A 25,634-nucleotide genomic window follows, 5' to 3' on the forward strand; every position below is an offset into this window, starting at 1 on the left:
AAAGCTTTTCTATGCCCGGCATTGCATGAGTATGTATCTTGTATGGCAAGTACAATGGATACACTATGCCCAGGGTGTCGAAAAAGTTTCCAGCCCGAAAACATCCTTGACCGGACCTAGATTCGAACTCGCCATCTCCGGATTGGCAATCCTATGCCTTTGCTCGCAAGGGTACTGGAGACCCTGATAGCTTGAAGATCCTTAACTTTCTTAGACGAATAAAAGATTTGTTAAGAAAATTATTTTGAGCTACTACGAAGTCGAGTCAAGTACAAGACACTGAAGACGGCCTTACTGTTGAGGTCGAAATACGTATCTGTCAAGATACAATTAAGTGGTGGAATTCAATGGGATTGTACAAACTCGTCTTACGACAAGTATAACAAGAAAAGATTTGTGTCACACACCAACGCATCACGCAGTCACGGCTCACCTCTCGCATAAACGAAATACAATATACAATACAAATCCCTGAATGTAATCCCTGCTGGGGGCTGAAAGTACAAACATAGATCTAAATCTCACAGCGCCACACAATCATGAATGATCATGCATTTTCTGTGCTATTTGTATAATGATCCTTCTGACAACATTATTGACTTAACAGTTACTGTTTTTTTGTTAAATATCTTGGTTGTGCATATGCACAGCACATTTTTCGAAATGTACAAATTGATATGAAATTTGCGAAAAAGAATCCACGTGTCTTGGAGGAACGCAAACGTGACCTTTAAGTGGTCTTGTTGTATAGGGGCTATCACGCCTATCTAGAGAGTATGAGGTTGAGGGTTCGAGTCGCTCCAAGACACGTGGATTCTTTTTTGCAAATTTCATATCAATTTGTCCATTTCGAAACATGTGCTGTGCATATGCACAGCCAAGATATTTAACAAAAAAATGATTTTCGTACTTCCGAGTTGCAGAATAATATGCAATTAATAGTTACTGTTTGTTTGTTTTTATTGACGAAGTATTTTGACAGATTCCATTATTTACTATTGTACCGAATATTTTTGTAATTCAATTTAATTTAGTTTTTTACTTCATTAAGACATAGGTCAGATGGAGGTGACCAAGCAAATAAATAAATCTTCTATGAATTTCTGTCTGTCTGAACTTTAAAGACTCGGAAACTACTCATCCGATCGAAATGAAAATTTGTGTGCAAAGGTTTTTGGGGCCGGTGAAGGTTTTTAATATAGTTTGAAACCCCTCCCCGCTTTGGAAAGGGGGGCTCCCATACAAAAAAACAAGATTTAACTCGAGAATTAATCAAGCAAATGGAACCAAATCTGGCATGTGGAGGTTTCGGAAATGAAGATATGTTTCTGTGGTAGTTTGAAACCCCACCTTCTTCTGAAAAGAGGGGCTCTCATACAAATGAAACAGAAATTTCTGCATAACTCGAAAACTAATTTTAGGCGAAACAAAGTTCGTCGGGTCTGCTAGTAAATAAATAAAAACATATCTAATAGTCAAATTTCTTGAAAGTAACGATAATTTTCCTACAAAGCTATTAGCATATTCAACCGTCTTAGCATATTATTTTTCAAAGAGAGCTCGTACTTTTGACTGTAGAAGTTTTTCGGCATTCAGTGTTTTGGTGGTCATCTTGTAGAGCACATAGAAGTAAGCTCCTGGATGCTTGCAGCATAAGTAGTAGGGTAGTTCAAAAAATCGATTTTGCCCCACAGCGCTCATCTGATTCTTTACCATGTTCTGAGTGTCCTCTGAAAATTTGAGCTCGTTTGGATTAAAACTGATTTAGCACAAGCCGTTTCAAGTTTGCATGCAAATTAGTATGAGGAAATTTATTTTTTCATTATACTGTTAATGACGTTTCCCCATTAGGCGCAGGTTAAAAGAAAACCTGCATAGCTAAAAGGAATACTCAACAGCTTTCACCCAACGAAAACCGCATGTTGATTAATCGCCCCAATAAGGCCGTTACTAATGTTTAATTAACTTTTTGTCCTACTGGTTTCCGAAAGGTCAGGGGGGGGGATAATAAAAAATAAATTTTAAAAATGGAAAAATTCAAAAAAACTCCTCGAATTTGTTAAAGAATGTTTTGAACATCCTCAAAATTATCCGAATTTTATTTTGTTGCCCCCTCAAAATATTATGTTTTGGCAAAAAAAATCCGAGGGGGGGGAGACAAAATAGATTTTAAATATTTGTATCGGCCTAATTAGTAATCGATTTTAGGACAGGTTGTGAATCTTTAGTCATGATCGTTAAACTTCTTTGAGGGCATCACTGAAATGTGCAGTTCAACATAGTAGCCTGAATTTGCGTGTGCTATCTTTGACGCCACAAGCAGCAATGTTGGCTGTTGATGAGTTATGCAATTAGCTCCAGAAAACCACGGTATAGATTAAATTCGATTACTAATTATTGCAACGATTAATTGAGATGCGATTTTCACTAAGTGAAAGCTGTTGAATATTCCTTTTAGCTATTTAGGTTTTCTTTTAACCTGCGCTTGATGTGGAAGCGTTATTATCAGTATAATGGAAAATTAAATTTCCTAATACCAATTTGCATGCAAACTTGAAACGGCTTATGCTTAATTAGTTTTAATCCAAATGAGCTCAAATTTTCAGAGGACACTCAGAACATGGTAAAGAATCAGATGAGCGCTGTGGAGCAAAATCATTTGTTTGAACCACCCTAATAAGTAGCTAATCTCGATTCATTGCGATTCGATGAATGATTGTATAATACTTTTTTTTTTAATATTTCAAATGTACATATATTTTAATCTGCATTCTAAAGAACTAATGAAAATTATATTCAAAATTTCTTCAAAATTGAACAAAATATTAAAGCTAGTTTCTTTATAGCTCATGAAATGTAGAGTAAACAACAACGCAATTAACTTAAATATCGCTCGTGTTCATTTTCCCTTTATGTTAGCATTGTATCCTAACGCAACGTTTTACGACCTAACCGTAATAATAATATCAGCAAAACAACTCATCCAACATGTTCTGAACGTCCATGGAAGACGAATGTGGAGCAAGAAAACAAAGAGAAGGAAACATTTTTTCCTCGGTTTTCTACGTGCGTACAGTATACGTACTTGCAAAATGGTGTAATATTTTTCTCTTCGGCTCGCTTATCCACTGAGAATTGATGTGCCACCCAGAAGTTTTGCCATTGCTTTCTGGTATTCATTTTGATATACTTTTATTATTGGTTTCAAGATTTTCTGTGACACTGGTGGATATTTGATTTTGAATTGTAGTGGTAACCTTGCTAGAAAAAAATCCTTTCTAGAAAAATAATATTTCGCTTACCATTTAAATTAATCGGAATATTTCCCGATACAGTTATACATTTACAGCAATTAAATTTCACTGATTGTGAAGTACTGCCTAAATATTTAAAAATTCACAGAAAGATATTAAAAAAACGCTGATCACAAGACCTCTCTCTAAAAATCGATTGGAAAACGTAAACAATTCAGAAGAGAAGTTTATGGGATGGTTACTGTTTATTTTACATTATGTTAATCGGCTTATGCCATTTCTCTTACTGGAGAAAGCCTGCAACTGAAACTTTACTAGGGCGCTCATTTATTATATGATAGAGTCGTTAACAGCCATGGACGGACGCTGTGATCGAACCGTATCCAATTGAATGCTGATCTGAAATTACGAGTTGTTATTGAAGCATGGTGTTTTTTACTATTAAATAATTTGGGTTTAAGTTTGTGATTAAATTTATGCTAAAAAAGATTCCCTAGCATGCTTTCTAATAGAGAAATTAGCAAGGTTTTCACACGGTTGGAAATTATTAATTTTTTGGTTTACTTGAGCTTACTCAACTTTTTGAACAACAGATCAAATCGCATGAAAATTCCTTGGTGTACCTTCATAATACAGTTAATTTTCCCTCACTTCATATTTTGTAACTCAATGTAAGTCTTGAAACAAGCTTGATTTGTTCCTACATAATAGTTTCAACATATACCACTCCTACACATCCTGCATATATTCCAAATCTTGTTTTCTAATAAGCACTCTTTGGTTGAAAAATAAAGCTGTTCTATGTATTCGGATTGTTACATAATGTATAATCGTACCCTTTTGCCTCCACTGACGCACGATGGCTTACATCCAGGGCCTTTCAACGATATTGGCAGATTTGCAATGCAAGATGGACTAGTATTTCTCTTAGGATTGGGATTTTCCCTGATGATGATGATTGCCCTACTCGGTCGCTTTTATCGGATAAGATAACACATGCGGAAGTGACTGATCCCACACTGGACGTTTGCTTCTATTTCGAGCTTCTTATTCTGAGAGAATGGTACCGACAGCTTGTAGGCGTCAAGACCGGCGGTATCCATGGAGCAGCTGTCCGCGCCAAGAAAAACTAAATGAGGGACTGCCATTCTGATTTTTGTTCATGAATTTGATTTGATCGTATTAAGATTGAACATAAGTACAATTTAGGATTGTTTTTCTCTGGGAAGGATATTTCAAAAATTTTAGTATAGAGTTCGATCGCAATAAGCGACGTGTCCGATTTCATTATTTTTCGGTTAACACTTGTTTGAATCAACAAATTTTGTTCTACCGTTCGGATGGCGCTCCGCTGGTACTACCCCACTCAAACGAGTAATCTTTAATCGATTTAAAAAAATAGGTTTCCGTCAAGCCCATAACGATGCTATTGCTATTATATCGCCGCGTGTCATAATCTGAAATAAAATTTATAGTATAGTGTATTGTGGAGTGTACCGTGTAGAATGAAATGCATAATTAGTGTTTGTTTGATGTAGCGGCCAACATGTGTTGAAATGTTACTCTAATTTTCGAATCTTGGATCAACAGATATCTGGTGAGGATGTTACATGTCATTTATATGCGACTAGTTTATTTGTGGACGCAGGACGCAGAAGCGCCCGAGGCAAGTTTTTTTTTCCAATATAAATGGTTCATTAATTCATGCATTAAAAAAATCAAAATTTTCAACGTCTTTTGTCTGTGATTTTTTTCATCAAATGCTTTGTCTGATTGTCTAAGGTTGTCACTGGTTTTATTTTCTGTATCGGATAGTAAAAAAACAATTGAAGAGTCAAATATTTTAATTTTTGTGAGAATTTCCCCGCGTGCTGCGTCTGGTTGGCTATAGTCACCGGACAGACAAACAGGGCTATTATATATAGTATATATATATATGATGATACCTACATTCTATACATCTCAATGTTCTTGTTTCAGATGGCGACGATTAAAAAAATCCTTGCAGCTCATCTTATACCACATAATTTTATATGTTTTTCTATCAGAACGCTAGGTTGCACAAGATCTACACTCAGATTGATTTTTATACAATCTTTTGAATTTTTTAACTATTCGCTTTCGTTGAGATTTTTGAATTTTCTACGGGAAAAATCATGGCTTTTTCTATATTCTATATATTATTGCCCATTATAGAATCGAAACGTTCATAAATCATGCAAATCGGTCAACCCGTTCGTGAGTTATAGTGCCTCATAGGAAATGCAAACTGATTTTTATATACAAAAGATATTGTGAATCGTTCAAAATTCTATTATATTTCATCACTCATATAAATAAAGGTTTTACAGTGATGACCAGATTAATTTGGTCATAATTTTGCTATGCGCATCTACCCCCGAATTCACCACTTTCAAAATTATGAACAGTTTTAAGTTGTCCGGACCAGTGGGACCTCCCTCTACGTTTAAACTTTTTTATCTTCGTTTTAATCGTTTTACATTTGTATGTACATTCACCGTTTTAATATGTTTTCATTCATGATATTTGTATCATCAGTCAACTGAACATCCTGGACTGTAACGAGAATGAACCCATACACTCCTGACTGACGATGCTGGCCAAGGGCGTAGCCACAGGGGGGCATGGGGGTTTTCGTCGCCCCCCCCTTAATTGTTGGAAAGATTGAACGGGTACTGAAATGAATTCCCTTAAACATGTGCACTTCACGATCCAATCATATTCAGAAATAGGTGGTTAAAATTCAAAAGATTTCCAAAAACTTATTAGGGCATCCAAGATACATAATATATGAAAGTTCAAAACAACTCGAAACATTTCGGCCTCAGAAATTCTCCTTGAAATCCTTCTAGAAGCTCTCCTGGGAACTTCTCATTTCCTCCGGAAAGTTATACACACATTCATTCACCGTTTTAATATGTTTTCATTCATGATATTTGTATCATCAGTCAACTGAACATCCTGGACTGTAACGAGAATGAACCCATACACTCCTGACTGACGATGCTGGCCAAGGGCGTAGCCACAGGGGGGCATGGGGGTTTTCGTCGCCCCCCCCCCCTTAATTGTTGGAAAGATTGAACGGGTACTGAAATGAATTCCCTTAAACATGTGCACTTCACGATCCAATCATATTCAGAAATAGGTGGTTAAAATTCAAAAGATTTCCAAAAACTTATTAGGGCATCCAAGATACATAATATATGAAAGTTCAAAACAACTCGAAACATTTCGGCCTCAGAAATTCTCCTTGAAATCCTTCTAGAAGCTCTCCTGGGAACTTCTCATTTCCTCCGGAAAGTTATACACACATTCCTCTGAAAATCGTTCGAAAATCCTTCTCATGTAATTGTAATTCCTCCTTATCTAAAAACAACATTTTTTTAGGAAATTCATGAGGAAATTCCTTGAAGATTTCTTTTATTCTCTCCAAGTTTTACTTCTAGACATTTCTTCGGCTATTCTTTCAGAAAAATCTCCGGCATTTCCTTCTCCACCAAAAGATTCTTCAGAAATTTATGACGGAAATCCGCCGATTTCGCTCCATGATTTCACTTGTAAATGTATAAGAAATTCCATAGGAACTTCTCCGGGCATTCCTTTAATTCCTCCGGGATAACTTCCAGGAAATTATCCGGGAATACCTCCATAAATTCAATAGCGAAATCCTCAAGGATTTCATTCTGGAATTCTTTACTCATTTACTTCAAACTATCCTTCAAGAATTCCTCTAGAATTCGTATTTCATATTTCCCTGGTAATTTTTACAGGTATTTTTCTGGGAATTCCTCCAGGTACATACTTCTCCAGGAATTCCATCAGGAATTTCTCCGGGATTTTTTTCCGCGGAGTTATCATAGAATTCTCTCCGGACCTCAGTCGGAATTTACTCCAGAATTTTATGCGGAAATTAATTCGAATGTTCCTCCAGGATATTTTCCAAGAGTTCTTCCAGGAATTTCTTCAGAACAAACCCCCGGGAATTCATCCGGTAATTTCTTCTGCAATTCATCTGGGTATACTTTCAGGATTTCATCTGGGAATTTCTGCATTGATTCCTCTTGTTATTTTTCCGCGAATTCCTTCAGATATTTCTCAGGAAGTTCCTTTAGGAACTTCTCCAAGAATTTTCAGGACTTCCTTGTGGAATTCCTCCGCAAGTGCTTGTGGAAGTTCCTCCGGGAGCTCCTCTAGGAGTTTTTCCAAGAGTTCCTACGGGAATCCCTCCAGGAACTTCACAAGGAATTCCTGGAGGATATTTGGCAGAAATTTCACGGGAAATGGGATTTCAGCATTTCCTCTAGAAATTCAACTCTGGGTATTCCACCGGATGTTCCTCAGAAAATTCCTCCGGGAGTTCCATCAGTAGTTCCTCTGGGAATTCATTCAGGGCTTTCTTAAAGAAACTCATTTAGGCTTTTATTAGCAATTTATCTACAAATTCCCCCAGAAGTTGGAGAATTTCTCTGGGTGTTGCTCCGGGTATTCCTCCGGGAGGTCCTTCCAGCAGTTCCTCCTGGAATTCTTACGAAAGTTCATTTGGGAGTTCATCTAGGAGTTCTTACGAGAGTTCCTCCAGGATTTCCTCCGGAAATTCTTCCTGTAGTTCTTCAAGAAATTCCTCCAGAAGATTCACCGGCAGTTCCTCCGAGAATTCTTCTGATAATTTCTCCGGGAATTCCTCCGGGACTTCCTCCGGAAATTACTCTGGGAGTTCCTCCACAGAGGAACACCCGGAGAAACTGCCGGTGAAACTCCCAGAGGAATTCTCGTTAAAACTGCTGGTGGATCTCCCGAAGGAGCTCCCGTAAGAACTCCCGGAGGAATTTCAGGAGAAACTCTTAGAAGAATTCCTAGAGGACTTCCCGGAGGAACTCCCAGAGAAACTATCGGAGGAAGCCAAACTGCTTTCCTGAAAAAAGCATGAATGATTTTCTGGAAGAACTACTGAACTCCCGGAGAAATTACCGAATTAATTGCCAGAGGAATTCTGAAAGGAACTTCCGTAAGAATTTCTGAAGAATTTCTCTCCCGGGAGAATTTTCAAAGGAACCCCAGGAAGAACTACCAGAAGAATTCTCGGAATTTTTTTTTGGAAAATTCATCTTATGAACAAATGTTGTCTTAGCTGAAACCTTTGTAGGGGTATGTAGTTGGAGCATCACCATCATCAGAAGAGTTTTCGGAGGAGCTCTGGTGGAATTTCTATATAAATTCCTGAAGAAGCCTAAATGAATTCCAATTCTGAAAAAGATAAAACTACCGATAGAACTACCGGAATAATTCTTGCAGGAACTCCCGGAGGAATGGAGGAATTCTTGGAGGTACTGCCGGGGGAACTCCCGGAAGAATTTCCAGAGGAATTTTCGGAGAACCTCCTGGATGATCTCCCAGTGAAAATCTTGAAGTTTCCACCGGAATGCTTTCAGGATTTCTTTTGGAATTAATCTAGAAATTCCTCCAAAAATTCCATTGTTGATTTCATTTTTGATATAATTTCTGTATAAATTTTTGGTGGAATTCCTGGAGAAATAATTTGAAATTTTTACAAGATATTATTCGAAACTTTCACGGAAAATTTTAAGGAATTTATACAAGAAATTGTAAGATTTTTTGCAAAATTCTCAGGGATGTTTACTGGCAATTCTATGAAATTTCCACTGAATATTCTTAGGAATTCCAAGGAATTCCAATTATGAAAAACCGCACGAAATTATTTGAAGAATTCCCTGCAGAGCTTATAAAGGAATTCGTGGAGGATTTCTTGGAGTAAATAATGGTGGAATTTTCGGATCAATTCCCGGCGAATTTTATGGTGGAATTCCTGAAGACATTGCCAAAGCAGCTGCTGGAGGTAATTCTAAATAATCCCTGATAGAATTCCGGATAGAATGCCTGGAGCAATTGTCGAAGGAATTCCTGGAGAAAGCTTGCATTGCATTTGTTTAGAATTTCAGATGTATGGTTCTAGTTTTTTAAAACTCATGGAAGAATGCAGGATTTTTATAATAATTGTTAAAGCCGATTTTATATTCTTTCTAAATACTAAGTTCGTTAATAATTTTGTCACTTTATTTAAAAATATTTGATGAGCAATAAATCATGCATTTTTAAATCCATTATTTTTTTAATCATTATTGTTGTTAAATAAACGCACAACGCGAACGTTGCATTGTGGGCGTGAAAGCGAAACGTTCATTTGAGGAAGACATTATCACTTTCTTTCCCCTAATACCGGGCGACGCTATCATCTGAAGAAGGAATTATCTTCTACCGTCATCTTATACCGGAAAAACGCGTTCATTTCAAGAAGACATTCCCACAGTTATCGAAAGCTTTCCGGTACCTGCCAGTTGCATGAATGTCTTGTGTAGCAAGTACAATGGATACACTGTGCACAAGGAGCCGAAAATGCTTCCCACCCTGAAACATCTTAGGCCACACCGAGAATCGAACTCACAACCTCCGGATCGGCAATCATACCACTTTGCTCGCATGGCTTACTTAATACCCATCGCCTTGTGCCTCACTCAAAAAGAAGGGAGATGCATTCGGGGAAATGTTACATTCGGGGAATTGTTACAAGGATAAATTAATCTGAACTCTTCTATGGATCTGCTAAGACTGATCTTTATTATAATAAAAAAGACTTAACCTAAACTCAAGAGTACGATTGCTTAGTAGGTAGCAATCGTTCTCTTTGCTTTCTCATTTCATGTTTCTTCGCACGCAGGGCAAACTGCCTGCCGTTGGCGCGACAATGCTTAAGATGAAAAGATATTTTAGTTACTAGATAAAGATTGTCGCTGTCGTCGCTGTCCGGAACATCTTTTGCTGGCGAGGATAGGGGAGCTAAATGTCAAAGAAGGACAATCCATACGATTTGACAGGTATGTACCACACATGTTTCGGACAGCAGAACAAAGGGAACCGAAGCGACAATCTTTATCTAGTAACTAAAATATCTTTTTAAGATGTAATAAAAATGTATTACATCCTCTTGAAAAGAAACATGGAAATAATCTATTTCGGTAGATAGACATGTGGTGATATTTAAACTAGTCCTTCCAGCTCACCACACTAATCATGTTTACCAAGGTCGATTCTCTATTCTGACTCACAGTCAACAGAACAAGTCTTCTCGGACGGAAAACAAAATTATAGTGGACAGCATCAGACCTTTTTAACGAACTTCTAAATATGTTTTTATTCGATGCGATATTTTCATATTGATTTGGGACTAATCACTATCTCTTAGTTGGAAGTAATGCACTCTCCAATAGTCAAGATCTGTCCTGGCCACGTCCTTGCGAATGCTGAGGAAGGGTAAGGATGGTTAGTTGGACGCCTACTTAGGAAAGATGCAGAAAACTCTACGACCTCTCATAGGTGCCACGGGAGGTTTTGGGATTGTGTGGGAGGTTATAACAGTAGGAATCGTTTTGGTAGAACGTGAAACACAGATAGAACTAAGATAGAAATACAAAGCAGGAAAGGAACGAGCTTGGAATTGAACCCACGACCTCCTGCTTATAAGGCAGAAGCGGTAGCCACTAGACCGCCGAGCTCGTCATATTAGTGAGTAAGAATAATATACTACAAAATACGCATTGGGAACTAGCTCTACAAAACGTCGTCGAACCGTGGGCACGACGCTATTTTGGTACCAGGGTGTTGGGTTTTAAGAGAAGTTTAGACGCCGGATCAAAAAGTGAAGAAAACCCAACTATGGGTTTTTCAGGGCTCAGCTTGTGCCAAATCGGCCAGTGAGTTCTTCGGTTCGGACCTTTACCCTATGAATTTCAATGTATGTAGTATGTTGGAAGCTGCGTTTGCTCTAAAACATCATGTTTTTTTCTTAAGTTCTTAAGCGAAATCTGGTAATATCTCACAAGAGCACGTCAATCGTCTGTGACGAGTTCGAAGGACGAAATAGATGAACTTGACCAGTGAACTTTTAAAAATTGGTACGTTTTCTATAGTGAAGTTGAATGAAACTGAAATGAAATATTTTTATTTTGATTAATTTTATCTGTTTATTTTATTTTGAACTAGCAGACCCGACGAACTTTGTTTGGCCTAAAATTGATTTATTCTCTGATTAGTTCTCGCGTTATGCAGAAACTTCTGTTTCCTTTGTATGGGAGCCCCCCTTTCCAAAAGGGGAAGGGTCTCGAACTATCTTAAGAACCTTCCCAGGCCCCAGAAACCTTTGCATACAAATTTTCACGCCGATCGGTTCAGTAGTTTCGGAGTCTATAAGGTTCAGACAGACAGAAATTCATTTTTATGTAGAAGAAAGAAGATATCAAAAACATTTTATTCTAAATATTTATTACTATTGTTGTATACTCACCACATTGCTTCTTATCATGCGTATAAATCATAATTTTAGTTTTAATATGTACATATACTCCAGTGATCGTGTAGGCGATTCTAAACTTATTGAAAATTTATATGAAAAATGTATGGAGAAACACGAAGGCGCATCATCTGTGGAAGTCGGGCCTACTACGGGCTCCAGAAGAAACTGCGGTCGAAAAAGATTCGCCACCGCACCAAATGTGTCATGTACAAGACGCTTATAAGACCGGTTGTCCTCTACGGACATGAAACATGGACAATGCTCGAGGAGGACTTGCAAGCACTTGGAGTATTCGAGAGACGGGTGCTTAGGACCATCTTTGGCGGTGTGCAAGAGGACGGTGTGTTGCGGCGAAGAATGAACCATGAGCTCACCTAACTCTACGGCGAACCCAGTATCCAGAAGGTGGCTAAAGCCGGAAGTGTACGATGGGCAGGACATGTTGCAAGAATGCCGGACAGCAACCCTGCAAAGATGGTGTTCGCTTCCGATCCGGCTGGTACGAGACGGCGTGGAGCGCAGCGAGCGAGATGGGCAGACCAGGTGCAAAACGACTTGGCAAGCGTGGGGCGTATCCGAGGATGGAGAGATGCGGCCTCGAACCGTGCATTGTGGCGTCAAATTGTTGATTCAGTGTTATCTGTTTAGATGTTAACTAAATAAATGAAATGAATGTATGGAGAAACATCTAAAAACAGTAATTTAGAGCTAGGTATCAAATAAAACGAAATTAGCGGGCGGCACATTTGAAATAAGTTTGAAAGTGCCTACATTTTTCTCACAATAGGCAAATGATGTGACTGTAAATATATGAGATGGGGTCGGGATGGCGCATCAGGGCATCGATGAAGTTACAATTGGACAATGAAGTTGGAGCCGATCGGAGTCAAAGAAGGAAGATATTAGCCGTTCGCGTCTATTACTTTTAAGGCTGCAAAAGGTCGTGTTCGTCATGAGACAGGGTGAAAAGCTTCTTTTTTATCCGTCTAAGACGAGTTTAGTACTCTCCATTTAATTCCACCAATTATTTTGATATCTTTGCAGATACGTATTTCGACCACAACTGTGTGTTAGTCTTCAGTGTCTCGTACTTTTTTTTTTTTACATCTTTATTATAGAGGTTTGCAGCCCTAGGCTGGCTCACCTCTTAGACTCGTACTTGACTCGACTCAATAATTGGTGGAATTAAATGGAGAGTACTAAACTCTTGACTAAACTCGTCTTAGACGGTTGAATACTTTCCTATAAAAAGTGCTTAAAATATTTTTTCTGGGTCTTTTTTATATTCTCGGGCGACCAAATGAAAGTATAGTGGGTTCTTTGATCAATATCGCATGAAAAACAGTCATGAAAGGATGCTGTGCTTGGTTTAAAATTAAAATTACTGTTAAAATCTATAAGATACTGGAATACTTCGACAAAGGTATGGTGCTAGAACATTTATAGAAAAAGTATTCACGGTTCAATGATAAGACTTCGAAACTATAATAATGATTACAGTCAGAGAACAGTTGTATAATAAGTGATGATTACATCCAATACCCTGGTACAACACAATCGATTTAAAAATCATGAACCGAAAAAAAACCTTTGCCCGCAGAACCCAGGCATTTTCATTCGAAGGCGGTAGCTTGTCCTACCACAGCCAACGCAAATATTAGAAAATGAGAAAAATCGCTCAACCGTGAAATTGAAACGGACAATGATGAATTTCACAAAAAAAACTCTGATTAATCCATCTAGCGGTAAAAGTACCTCACTCATGTATTATTTATATATTGAATATTGACCACAACTTTTGAACTAGGTAATTGCAAAATGCTTGCGAAAAGCCAAGAAAACGCAAAGAGCGTGGAGACGCATGGGTTCACGCAGTGTTGAACTTAATCTGTGTAATAAAAACACATAAAGATTTTAAAAAAGCATTGTGTACTATAAGCTATACTGTTGTTTATGATGCAAAACTGTTTAATGTTTAATCTTCTTCTTCTTCTTCATTGACATTACATCCACCACTGGGACATTACTGCCTCGTAGCTTAGTGTTAATTAAGCACTTCCACAGTTATTAACTGCGAGGTTTCTAAGCCAAGCTACTATTTCTGCATCAGTATATCATGAGGCTAACACGATGATACTAATATGCCCATTTTTTTTATAATCTTTATTAAAGTGATTAACAAAGTTCATCACTCCTAGTATGTCCAGGGAAGTCAAGACAGTTTCCAATCCGGGTTCAACACCCATAATGACCGATTTTTTTTCGTAAGGTTGCTGAGGTTGTCGAAGTATACAGCATTCCAATCCTAGATGGGAGTGCTAAATTGGATCCAATGTAGACACAAACACATAATCCGTTATTATTCCCTCGTGACCGAAGACCTAATACAAGGGCCTGTCGTTTACTTAATGCATATGTCGCAAATTATGGCAAACTGTACGTGAAACTAATGCGAGATAGCAATAAAATGTTGCAATCTCTGGTTGGGTATATATTAGGGTGGCTCAAAAAACACTTTTTCAAATTTGATGATGGGCCGCCATCTTATTCGGTTCTATTTGATGCCCTGATGCTCTGGACAAAATTTCAGCTAAATCGGTCAACGTTTGGGCGGTGCTAAATTCGTTGGAAGTTTATATGGAAAAATGTATGCAGAAACATCCCAAAAACAGTGATTTGCAGTTGGACTGCACAATTTACGATCAAGAACCATGATGCTCATTCGGTCCTTGTAGAATTAAATACAGAATGTTATGCTGAAAACCGCGAGAAGATTAGAGTTTATTACGCAAAGATATTAGCATTTTACTGGAGTGTTGTAGGGGTGAATTTATTTCTTTTCAAAGGTAAAAGAAACGAAATTTGCTCAAACCCCACTTCAGAGATATGCTAATAACTTAGCCGGTGAAACTCTAATCTTCTCGCGGTTTTCTGCATAACAATCTGTATTAAATTCTCCAAAAGTATCATAGTTCTTCATCGTAAGCTGTGTAGTCCAGCTGCAATTTACTGTTTTTGGATGTTTCTGCATACATTTTTGCATATAAACTTCCAACGAATTTAGCACCGCCCAAACGTTGACCGATTTGGCTGAAATTTTGTCCAGAGCATCAGGGCATCAAATGAAACCGAATAAGAGGGCGGCCCATCAAAAAAATTGAAAAAAGTTTTTCCCATACTAATTTGAGCCACCCTAGTATATATCTTCTTCTTCTTATTGGCATTACATCCCCACACTTGGACAGAGCCGCCTCGCAGCTTAGTGTTCATTAAGCATTTCCACAGTTTTTAACTGCGAGGTTTCTAAGCCAGGTTACCATTTTTGCATTCGTATATCATGAGGCTAACACGATGATACTTTTATGCCCAGGGAAGTCGAGACAATTTCCAAACCGAAAATTCTCTAGACCGGCACCGGGAATCGAACCCAGCCACCCTCAGCATGGTTTTGCTTTGTAATCGCGCGTCTTACCGCACGGCCAAGGAGGGCCCTAGTATATATATTAATCATAATAATCTTGATTACTGTGTTCGTTCAATGTGTCGAAAATTTGATGGCGTATGGTTTTCGTCTCTTCATCCATCTATCTGTAACTGAACGTCTTAATCATTATAATAATTTTACTTATTCATTACATTTAATATTCTTATTATATATATATCATATTCATCATACACCTTACGTTCAATATATTATGTATAATATAAACATTATACTTATAACAACTGCAACCATTTTTTACAAGCTAATGTCTGGCTGTTTCAATTGATCACAGTTCATATAGGATTCACTCAATAAGTAGCTCTGTCATTTATTATATGGTTACGGGTCCGCTAATCCCTTCCATCCCTTGATTGACCCAGCGATATAAATATTGTATTGAAAATAATAATGCGATCCGGGCGAAACTGCATACTGACCAACACTTAAACTAGAATTGTGGTGGCCTACATCAAAACATACATAGTATTAATATAATTTATCTTTCGACCTTATATTTTATTAATAGAGGATAATTTGTCGACGATTCTTATTGTTGGCCAACATCATTGTAAATAGTTGATACTAGCCAATTTCTACATGATCAACTGTTCATCGTTCATCGGTTAGATAGCAGTTTAAGGCAAATATGTGCGTTATGATTCTTCAGGCGAACTAAACTTCCCAGACCGAACACGGAATAAAATCACCATCATCATCATCATCACCAGATTAAAGCTTTTGAAGACATTATAATCATCATTTTAATTTATTATTTATATATTAATCGTATACATCATGTTCATACTGTTCATAATATTTAATACAGATTCGACTTCAAAAGACAATGTTTCTTCTATCATGATGCTGCTTCTTGATTACAGCGATAGCTCTTTTGAACGACTCGATAAATAAATTTTGTTTTTTGAAGCAAATGAATGAATAATTTCGGTAGATGGAGGTTCGACTGTAGTTTTATTTTATTCTTACCTTACAAATTGTTTCAAAGAATTGAACTATATTCACGCTGGATTCAAAATATTTTTATATTTATGTATAAAATTTTGAATCCGGAAGTTTGATTATGAAACCTTTATCCATTTGATAAATGGTAGCATAACCAGGCTAACCATTGTTAGTGATAGTGATCTCGGAGTGGACATAAAATAACAGGCAATCTGAAACGGGTCGCTTGATCTGCAGTAGATTATAATATATTTCAGGCTAAGGCCGAAGTGGCCTGTGCGGTATATAAGAGTCTTCTCCATTCGGCTCGGTCCATGGCTGCACTTCGCCAACCACGCAGTCTACGGAGGGTCCGCAAGTCATCTCCCATCTGATCGATCCACCTTGCCCGACTCGACTTCTTGTACCCGTCGGACCGTTGTCGAGAACCATTTTCACCTGGTTACTGTCCGACATTCTGGCTACGTGCCCGGCACACTGCAGTCGTCCAAATTTCGCGGTGTGAACGATGGATGGTTCTCCCAACAGCTCATGCAACTCGTGGTTCATTCGCCTCCTCCACGTACCGTCCGCCATCTGTACCCCACCATATATGGTACGCAGCACTTTCTTTTCGAAAACTCCCAGTGCGCGTTGGTCCTCCACGAGCATCGTCTATGTCTCGTGTACGTAGAGGACTACAGGTCTAATGAGCGTTTTGTAGATTGTCAGTTTGGTACGGCGGCGAACTCTATTCGATCGGAGCCTCTTGCGGAGTGCATAGTACGTACGATTTCCAGCCACTAAGTATCTCCGAATTTCTCTGCTGGTATCATTTTCGGCAGTCACTAGTGAGGCCAAGTACCCAAATTCTTCTACCACCTTGATTTCGTCACCACCGATGCAAACTCGCGGTGGGTGGCTCATATTGTCTTCTCTTGAACCTCTTCCTATCATGTACATGTGTTGATGACAAGCCCCATCCGCTTAGCTTCCCTCTTCAGTCTGATGTAGGCTTCCTACATCTTCTCAAAGTTACGTGTCATAATATCTATGTCGTCGGCGAAGCCAAATAGCTGGACGGACTTTTTGAAAATTGCACCACTCGTGTTAATCTCTGCTCTTCGTGTTACCCCTTCCAAAGCGATGTTGGACACGAAAGACCATCACCTTGCCGTAACCCTCTGCGCATTTCAAAGGGACTCGAGAATGCCCCTGAAACTCGAACTACGCACATTACCCGATCCATCGTCGCCTTAATCAACCGTATCAGTTTATCCGGAAATCCGTTTTCGTGCATTAGCTGCCATAGCTGGTCCCGATCGATTGTATCATATGCGGCTTTGAAGTCGATGAATAGATGATGCGTGGGTTTTATTCGCGGCATTTCTGCAGTACTTGGCAAATGGCGAACACCTGGTCTGTGGTGGAGCGTTCGCTCAAAAAACCCGCCTGGTACTGCCCCACGAACTCTCATGCAATTGGTGTTAGTCGGCGGCATAAAATTTGGGAAAGTACCTTGTAGCAGGCGTTCAGCAATGTAATTGCGCGATAATTGCTACAATCCAGCTTATCTCTCTTTTTGTAGATGGCACACACGACACCTTCCATCCACTCCTGCGGCAAAACTTCCTGTTGTTCTTCAGCCGGCCGATCTCCTCCTGGATTCCATGAAGACCCGGAGCCGGTAAAACTATGTCCTGCGCGCGTTCTCCCAAGTTCATCACCATACCATAGCCATCTTCGTCTGCCACATCGCCATTCAGGTGTTCTTCCTAGTGCTGCGCCACCTTTGGATCACCTCACGCTCGTTCGTAAGAAGGTTCCCATTTATGTCCTTACACATATCAGGCTGTGGCACGGGGCCCTTACGTAAACACTGCTAGGCTGCGAAATGGTGAGCTGACATCTGGAAAGGAGCCTACACAGTTCTGGTCCTCACAAGTTCCAATCTCACGCTTCCACGGGTCTTCCGATGACAATCGACCGCCAGCTAAGGGTTTTGTACTAATCTGGTAGTGCAGCCTGGGCACTGTTGTCCTTCTGACATCAGCTAGAGTGAGTGGGTGCGACCAAGGAGACCATCGTCCCTAACCCCTAATCCCAAGGCGTTAAGCGACCCGTGCCGAGGGGATGCATGGCCAGGGGGTGAAATAATGAGCTAGGCCTTTAACGGAGCCTGTGGGGTACCTGGGCACCCTCCACAGTAATTGTCCCTTACCGCGTCATGCTGGGCTCTGGCGTGGTTGACCTCAGTGTAGGTGAAAACCCCTTCGCAAGAGGTGGGTTGTTCAGGTCTCCGCCTAGGAGGTCAGAGGCAATAGTCGGCAGCTCGGTGCGCAGCGTCAGCGTGGGTCACTTAACCTTCTCCCCGGCTACACCGGTAGTGGTAATGGACAGCCCATGGCTTTTGGAGGCGATGAACCGCAAACGCGATGGGCTTTCGGCCTTCGAGGTGGCGATGGAACAGCTGGACGCCATCATCGACTTTGCGTCATCGAAGCATAATATCAGTAAGGACCTCAAGAGGAGCTTGCTGAAACTTCGAAAGTCGATGTTGGACGCCAAGCTGGAAAAGGCGGTCGGGACGGCCAAGTGCGAACCCGTGAAATCTGTGGAGTCGAGGTCTACCCAGACTGAGGCCCAAGAATTCGCGGGCACATCGGGGTGACTGCTCCAACGGAGCAGACACAAAAACGGGGGAGACAGTCTCCAGGGGATGAGCTCCCTGGGTGCCGCTCAAAAACGCTGAGGGTTACTACCCCGAACAAGGGTAGTGGGGCTGGGAAGCTAAACCCCGGCCAGGTACCTCCAAAACCGGGGGAGTAAGGACCTGGAAAGGTCCGTCCACCCAGGAAAGACGGTGGTAAGGGGTTACGGCAGGCTGAGAGCTCCCAGCCGCACCAGACCAGGGAAATAGAGGGGGATGACGCCTAGGGAGCGTCAAGGTGGGGTGGTCGGTATGCCCTGTGGGCATATATGAGCAACCCGAAGTTTGCTTCAAGTGCCTGGAACCAGGGCACAAGCAATGGGACTGCAAAGGCCCTGACAGAAGCAAGCTCTGTCGACGCTGCGGATTGGAGGGACATAAGGCACAATGCTGCACGCAAAGCTGCGAACAGCAAGCACTCCGTGGGGGGTTCGAAGTCCCCGGCGTTTAAGCGTGCTGCAAAATCACAGTGCAGGTAACGCAGCTAAACCTGAACCACTGTGATGCAGCCCAGCAACTGCTGTGTCAGACAGTTGCTGAATGGGGGACGGATATCGCCATCATAGCAGATCCTTACCGGGTACCCGCCAGGAACGGTAATTGGGTCACCGATGGGTCTAAAATGGCGGCGATATGGACTACGGGGAAATACCCAGTCCAAGAGATGGTGTCTTCGACACACGAGGGCTTCGTCATTGCCAAAATCAACGGGGTCTTCTTCGGCAGCTGCTTTGCGCCTCCTTGATGGTCGATCGAGCAGTTCGGTCGAATGCTAGATTGTTTGACGGCTAACTTGATGGGACGTAGGCCGGAGGTGATAGCGGGAGACTAGAACGCTTGGGCCGTGGAATGGGGAAGCCGATCCACGAATCAACGGGGGCAGATCCTGCTGGAATCACTGGCCATGTTGGATGTGGGCTTGGCTAATGTCGGTACCAAAAGTACCTACAGCTGGAACGGGGCCGAGTCGATTATCGACGTTACGTTCTGGAGCCCTGGCCAAACGAGTAGTTCGAACTGGAGGGTAGATGATGGCTACACTCACAGCGACCACCTGGCGGCTCGCTACAGTATCGACTATACGACCAGCATTCAGCGGACGGAAGAAGGGGCGAGGCCTAGCCCTCGTATGTGGAAGACATCATACTTTGACGACGAGATGTTTAAGGAAGCGCTTCACCGCGAGCACAATACTCTCGGTCTGAGCGGCGAGCAGCTGGTAACAGTACTCTCGCGTGCATGCGATGCCACCATGCCTAGGAAAGTCCACCCTAGGAATGGGAGGCCACCGGCTTACTGGTGGACTCAAGCAATTGCGAGCCTGCGCCGCGCCTGCCTACGGACAAGGAGGCGGATGCAGCGAGCACGCACAGAAGAGGATCGTGTTGAACGACGGGTGGCGTTTGTGGCTGCTAGAGCCACTCTGAAGACTGAGATTAGATCAAGCAAAAAGGCCTGCTTCGAGGGCCTGTGTCAAAGTGCCAACGCGAATCCATGGGGTGACGCCTATAGGGTCGTAACACACGTAAGACACGTGGGGCGATGGCCCCTACAGAGCGGTCTCCAGAGATGCTGGAGAGGATCATCGCGGGGTTCTTCCAACGTCACGACCCAAGTCCCTGGCCTCCCTTTGTGGAGCTGCCAGGGGCCAGGGTGGCCGACGAGGGAAAAGTAACTGTGGCGGAACTTGCGGGGATTGCACAGTCCCTTAGTATAGGTAAGGCGCCAGGACCGGATGGTATTCCGAACCTGGCCATCAAAGCGGCCATTGCTGAGACTCCCGAGATGTTCAGATCTGTCATGCAGAGATGCCTGGACGAGGGAGTCTTCCCTGAAGCATGGAAAAGGCAGAGCTTGGTCCTATTGCCAAAGGCGGGATAACCACCGGGGGATCCGTCGGCATATAGACCAATATGCCTGCTTGATACGGCAGGGAAGGTGCTCGAGAAGATCATCCTCAACAGGTTGTTGATAAGTGGATGATAAGTGGAGGAGTGGATGAGTTCCAGGAATTTAGAACTGGCTCCCCACAAGACTGAGGTGGTTGTAGTTAATAACCGAAAGTCGGAGCAACAAGCGGTGATAAGGGCAGGCAACTGCACGGTCACCTCTGAACGCTCCATCAAACTCTTGGGGGTAATGATCGACGATAAGCTCACCTTTGGTAGCCACGTCAATTACGCCTGCAAGCGTGCCTCCACAGCTATAGTGTCATTGTCCCGGATGATGTCCAATAGCTCTGCGGTTTATGCCAGCAAGCGCAAGCTTCTGGCTAGTGTCGCTCTGTCCATACTGACGAAGTTAGAAAGTACGTATAGGCTCACATGCCTAAGAGTTGCGAGCGCGTACCGTACCGTGTCGCACGATGCACTTTGCGTCATCACCGTTATGATGCCTATTGACATCGTTATCGGTGAAGACATAGAGTGTTTCGAAATGCGCGGCACGAGAGGCATCCATAGGACTGTCAGGTTGGCCTCAATGGTCAAATGGCAGCGTGCGTGGGACAGTTCCACTAAGGGTAGATGAACACATAGGTTGATACCGAAGATAGGTACGTGGGTCAAGAGGCGCCATGGGGAAATCACTTCCACCTGACCCAGGTCCTTACAGGCCATGGTTGCTTCAGACAGTACCTACACCGGTTTGGACACTCGGCCTCGGAAAGAGGGAGGAAACGGCGGAACACGTGTTGTTCGTGTGCCCACGTTTTCGTGTAATGCGTGACCACATGCTTGCCACATGTGGTCTGGACACTACCCCGGACAACCTAGTCCGGAGGATGTGGAGATGAAGTTGGCTGGAACGCCGTTTTATCGGCTATCGTCCAAATCGTCTCGGAGCTACATACACGCAGAAAAAACTATTTTAAAAACAATAATTTGAGCTTGAGCTTGAGCTTGAGCTTGATTGACTGCTCGTAGTTGCTACTCCATTATGACCAGATCAGCTGTTCTTGCACAGGGAACCAACAGATGTTTGCTTGGGACTAGCTCACATCTTCAATGTACAAGTACTGGTGATCTCATTTGTTAAGTCATACTGGCGCCTGCCACGTCAGAATGCAAGTCAATGTAGGGAAGGGGGAGGAAATGATGATGCAATCACTCGCCCACTGCAAGCCGAATATACCTCTGCACTTGCCACGAGTTCATGCGGAATTTGTTGGAATTTTTTTGGGGTAGGTTCGAGAGGCAGAGGTCCGTCTTGGTTAACGAGCTGCCAATGTGATAGATAGGAGAAAGCAACTGATAGAATTTCTAATTGGATGTAGGAAACGAGCTCTATAGTTCATTTCCAATTCTAGCAGATTACTGTTACAAACGAGTTGAAGGTATAGGAATAGTAATGGAAACGGTATGGAAGTCCATTTCCAGTTCTAGCGATTGCTAGAACATGAGAAATATAGAGAAAGATACAAAGTAGGAGAATGGAACGGACCTGGGATTGAACCCACGACCTCCTGCGTATGAGGCAGAAGCAGTAGTCATATGACTACCAAGCCCGCTACTATTTTAAAAACAATAATTTCTTACATAAATTCAAAAAGAATATCGCATTGTTTTGGCGGTAATAAGAATTCTTATTGAATCAACAATCCAATATTTTTGTTTTTACAAGACATTGGAAAGCTTAAGCTTTAAAAGCTTTTTTTAAAGTTTCGAATAAAAATAGGATTGTTGATTCAATAAGAAATTGATGTTTAACTCAAATATATATTTTTTTAAATAAATGGATTTTCTTTTCATACACGCAGAAAAAACTATTTTAAAAACAATAATTTCTTACATAAATTCAAAAAGAATATCGCATTGTTTTGGCGGTAATAAGAATTGTTATTGAATCAACAATCCAATATTTTTGTTTTTACAAGACATTGGAAAGCTTATGCTTTTAAAGCTTTTTTTAAAGTTTCGAATAAAAATAGGATTGTTGATTCAACAAGAAATTGATGTTCCATGGTGGCTGGTAGATTTAACAACTGGACTCAATCAAATATCTGTTCATCTGAAACAACATTTGTCTTTGTACTACAAGTTCGGAATAAATTTTGAATGATTCGCTTACCTAGTTAGAAATATCAGTTAACTAATGTTACTTCTGCTCCAGATGGTAGCGGCTGAAATGGTAGGATTTTTAAAATCCAACAAGTATCCGGGATATTTATGTCATTCCACTGAAATAATGAAATGCAAAAAGTAGATTTTCTAACAAGAAAACATATAAAACATACCTTGATTAATGGAAATAAACCCACTCGCAATAATTGTAAAATTATGTGGTATGACATCATTCAAGTGCAAGTCTATCAAGTTCCAAGTTAAATGTTGACATATGGATCAAGCCGTGCATTTCAAAATGCCTACTTTTTTTTAAACAAATATGTTACATGAATGTGAATTATTACTAACATAATATAAATTTATTAAGTGGATGTCTTCCATGACGGCAGTGTTGTTAAGAAATGAATTATAGTAAACACCAAGTGTTAAAAAATTACAAAATTAAAGTTGAACTATTATCAAATTATAAAAAAAATTAAGTGTGTAATACTTGGTGTAATAACATTTCTCAACTTAGTAATCGAGAATATTCTAATAGACGCATAAAAAGATATGAATAGTTTTTCTTGGGCCCTCCTTAGCCTAGCGGTAAGATGCGCGGCTATAAAGCAAGACCATGATGTGGGTGGCTGGGTTCGATTCCCGGTGCCAGTCTAGGAAATTTTCGGTTTGGAAATTGTCTCAACTTCTCTGGGCATTAAAGTATCATCGTGTTAGCCTCATGATATACGAATTCAAAAATGGTAACTTGGCTTAGAAACCTCGCGTTTAATAAGAAGTTTTTTTCTTATTTCTTGCACACATGTACACATTAAGGATCCCCCAAACACGAGCGACACAATTCTATCGCTTGACAACAGCGATTATTTTGCAGTTGGTATGGAAGCGTAAATAGAACATTGCCTGCAATGACCCAACGATAGAATCGTGAATACTTTATCGCGGCGATGAAATCAACGAAACCAAATATTATATTTTGTTTACAAAAACCAACTCAGGTTATTTTCAAATGTATGTATGACAATCATGTGAGCTTTTCCAAAAAGCTCATTCTCTTTATGTATTGTTGAAATAATAATACTTCGTTATTGATTTTATCTTAACAAATCTCGTTAAAATAATAAATTTCGTAGAATTTTCTATAAAATATGTTGATATGAAAATAACAATCAAATTTTTTGGTTCAATGTTATCAATTTTCTGTCCGTGTAGAAGATGGCGCGTGGACTCGAGGAAAAAAATACACACACACATCACAAACAACAATAATTTTCATAAAACAACTTTCACCGCCTGTGGCTTATTATAAATCATTTCTGAGTACCTGTCAAGAATTTTGTAAGCCTTTTCCACAGAGAAACAGACGTCTCACTCAACACATGTTCCATCGTTCACCTTTTTAACGGTTTATTTAATTTTTTGTAGGTGGTCAATCGGCCACCGATGGCGCTTCCATCGATTTTGCTTATGTTTGACGTTTGCGCACTACCACCATCTGGTGGCCACTTGGCCACACACCGTGATTTTAGCATTGAGCGACACTGTTTCCGTAACGATTATTTTGATTGTATTTTGTTCTAAGTGAGACGTCTGTTTCTCTGTGCCTTTTCGTTCACGTATTTTGCCTTTCATATTTTTGAAACAAATTTAAAAATTGGAATAAATAAATGTTCCGATGTTGTCACATTTCCTATTTTATCACTCCAAAATTTACCAAAAAAAATCCAGATATTACAGCATGAAAAAAAAACACACACACACACACACACAGACGTAGTTCCTCATAAAAACAACTGACTTCCAGCCAATATGAATTTGCCGGCTGTAGATCATTAAAACATATGCTTATACATATACATTATCAATAAATCGCATTGTTGATCCAAGAGAGATAATTTGGTTGATTCATGGGCGCATTTTGCATCTACTACTCGAAATACGCCATAGTTTTATTTGTTTTCTTATATCAGTATCATGGGGATCAATGTTAATGAATTTCATTAACCATGAACAACATATCCGGAGACATCAAAGTATTCCGAGGATAAATCTATTTATATATGAGCAAAGCAATTATATCACGCAATAATTGTATCACCAAAGCAACACGGATAATATGATTTGTTTGTCTTCACTGTCACAGAGGCGGACGCTGGTTTCGTTTTCATGTTTACTGAAATGTCTTTTTCATCGCCCCGCTCATACGTATTGTGATTGTCTAACGAGTGAATGTGGAAACCACCAGTCAGCATCCTACCAAAGACAGCACGTCGTCCTATCGACAATTCAATTAGCCGACGCACACTGTTTTCTTTCAAGGAAAAACGTGATCAAAATTATGTTGGCATAGATTGTTCAGCAAAGTGATTCCATTCAATGTTCTTGATTTTTTTGATGTATCTGTTTTGTTATTAATCCACCTAGAAGTGAGAAACAAAATGTATTTTTTCATAATAGCTTTCAAAAACTTACATTGTTCGGTAAAGTGGTAGAAAAAGTCATAAGATTTTATTTGCTAAAGACACTATAAGGTTTATCTCCAAATTTCAATGCTCAAAATTGATTATTCAAAAAGAAAACCCGAATAGTCCAGCTAGCGGTGATGGAGCCTTTCTCGTTTGTTATTTTGGCCATAACTTTTGAGCCCATAGTCCGATATGGCCAATTTTAAATGGGAATTAATGGGAAAGGATTCGGCATCGAATGCAACTTGTTGCGAGCAAATCGATTAAGGATATGTTTCAAAAAATGAGTGAGAAATTTTTGTGCTGACGTTTTTTGGTATAATAAATTG

General features: G+C 40.5%; 1 protein-coding gene and 1 long non-coding RNA gene across 6 annotated transcripts in view; both read right to left on the reverse strand.

Moving 5' to 3' along the window:
• LOC134217381 (pyrokinin-1 receptor-like) overlaps positions 1-25,634 on the reverse strand; it is a 213,823-nt gene that overhangs the window by 172,864 nt on the left and 15,325 nt on the right. The window lies entirely within an intron of this gene.
• LOC134213916 (uncharacterized) lies at positions 22,657-23,100 on the reverse strand. The gene is made up of 3 exons (XR_009979566.1): positions 23,011-23,100; positions 22,845-22,953; positions 22,657-22,784 (listed from the first exon to the last, which is right to left on the reverse strand). It is a non-coding gene; the product is annotated as an uncharacterized LOC134213916 (long non-coding RNA).

The sequence above is a fragment of the Armigeres subalbatus genome, chromosome 2 (assembly GCF_024139115.2).
Source record: "Armigeres subalbatus isolate Guangzhou_Male chromosome 2, GZ_Asu_2, whole genome shotgun sequence".
In the NCBI taxonomy this organism is placed as follows: Eukaryota; Metazoa; Arthropoda; class Insecta; order Diptera; family Culicidae; genus Armigeres; species Armigeres subalbatus.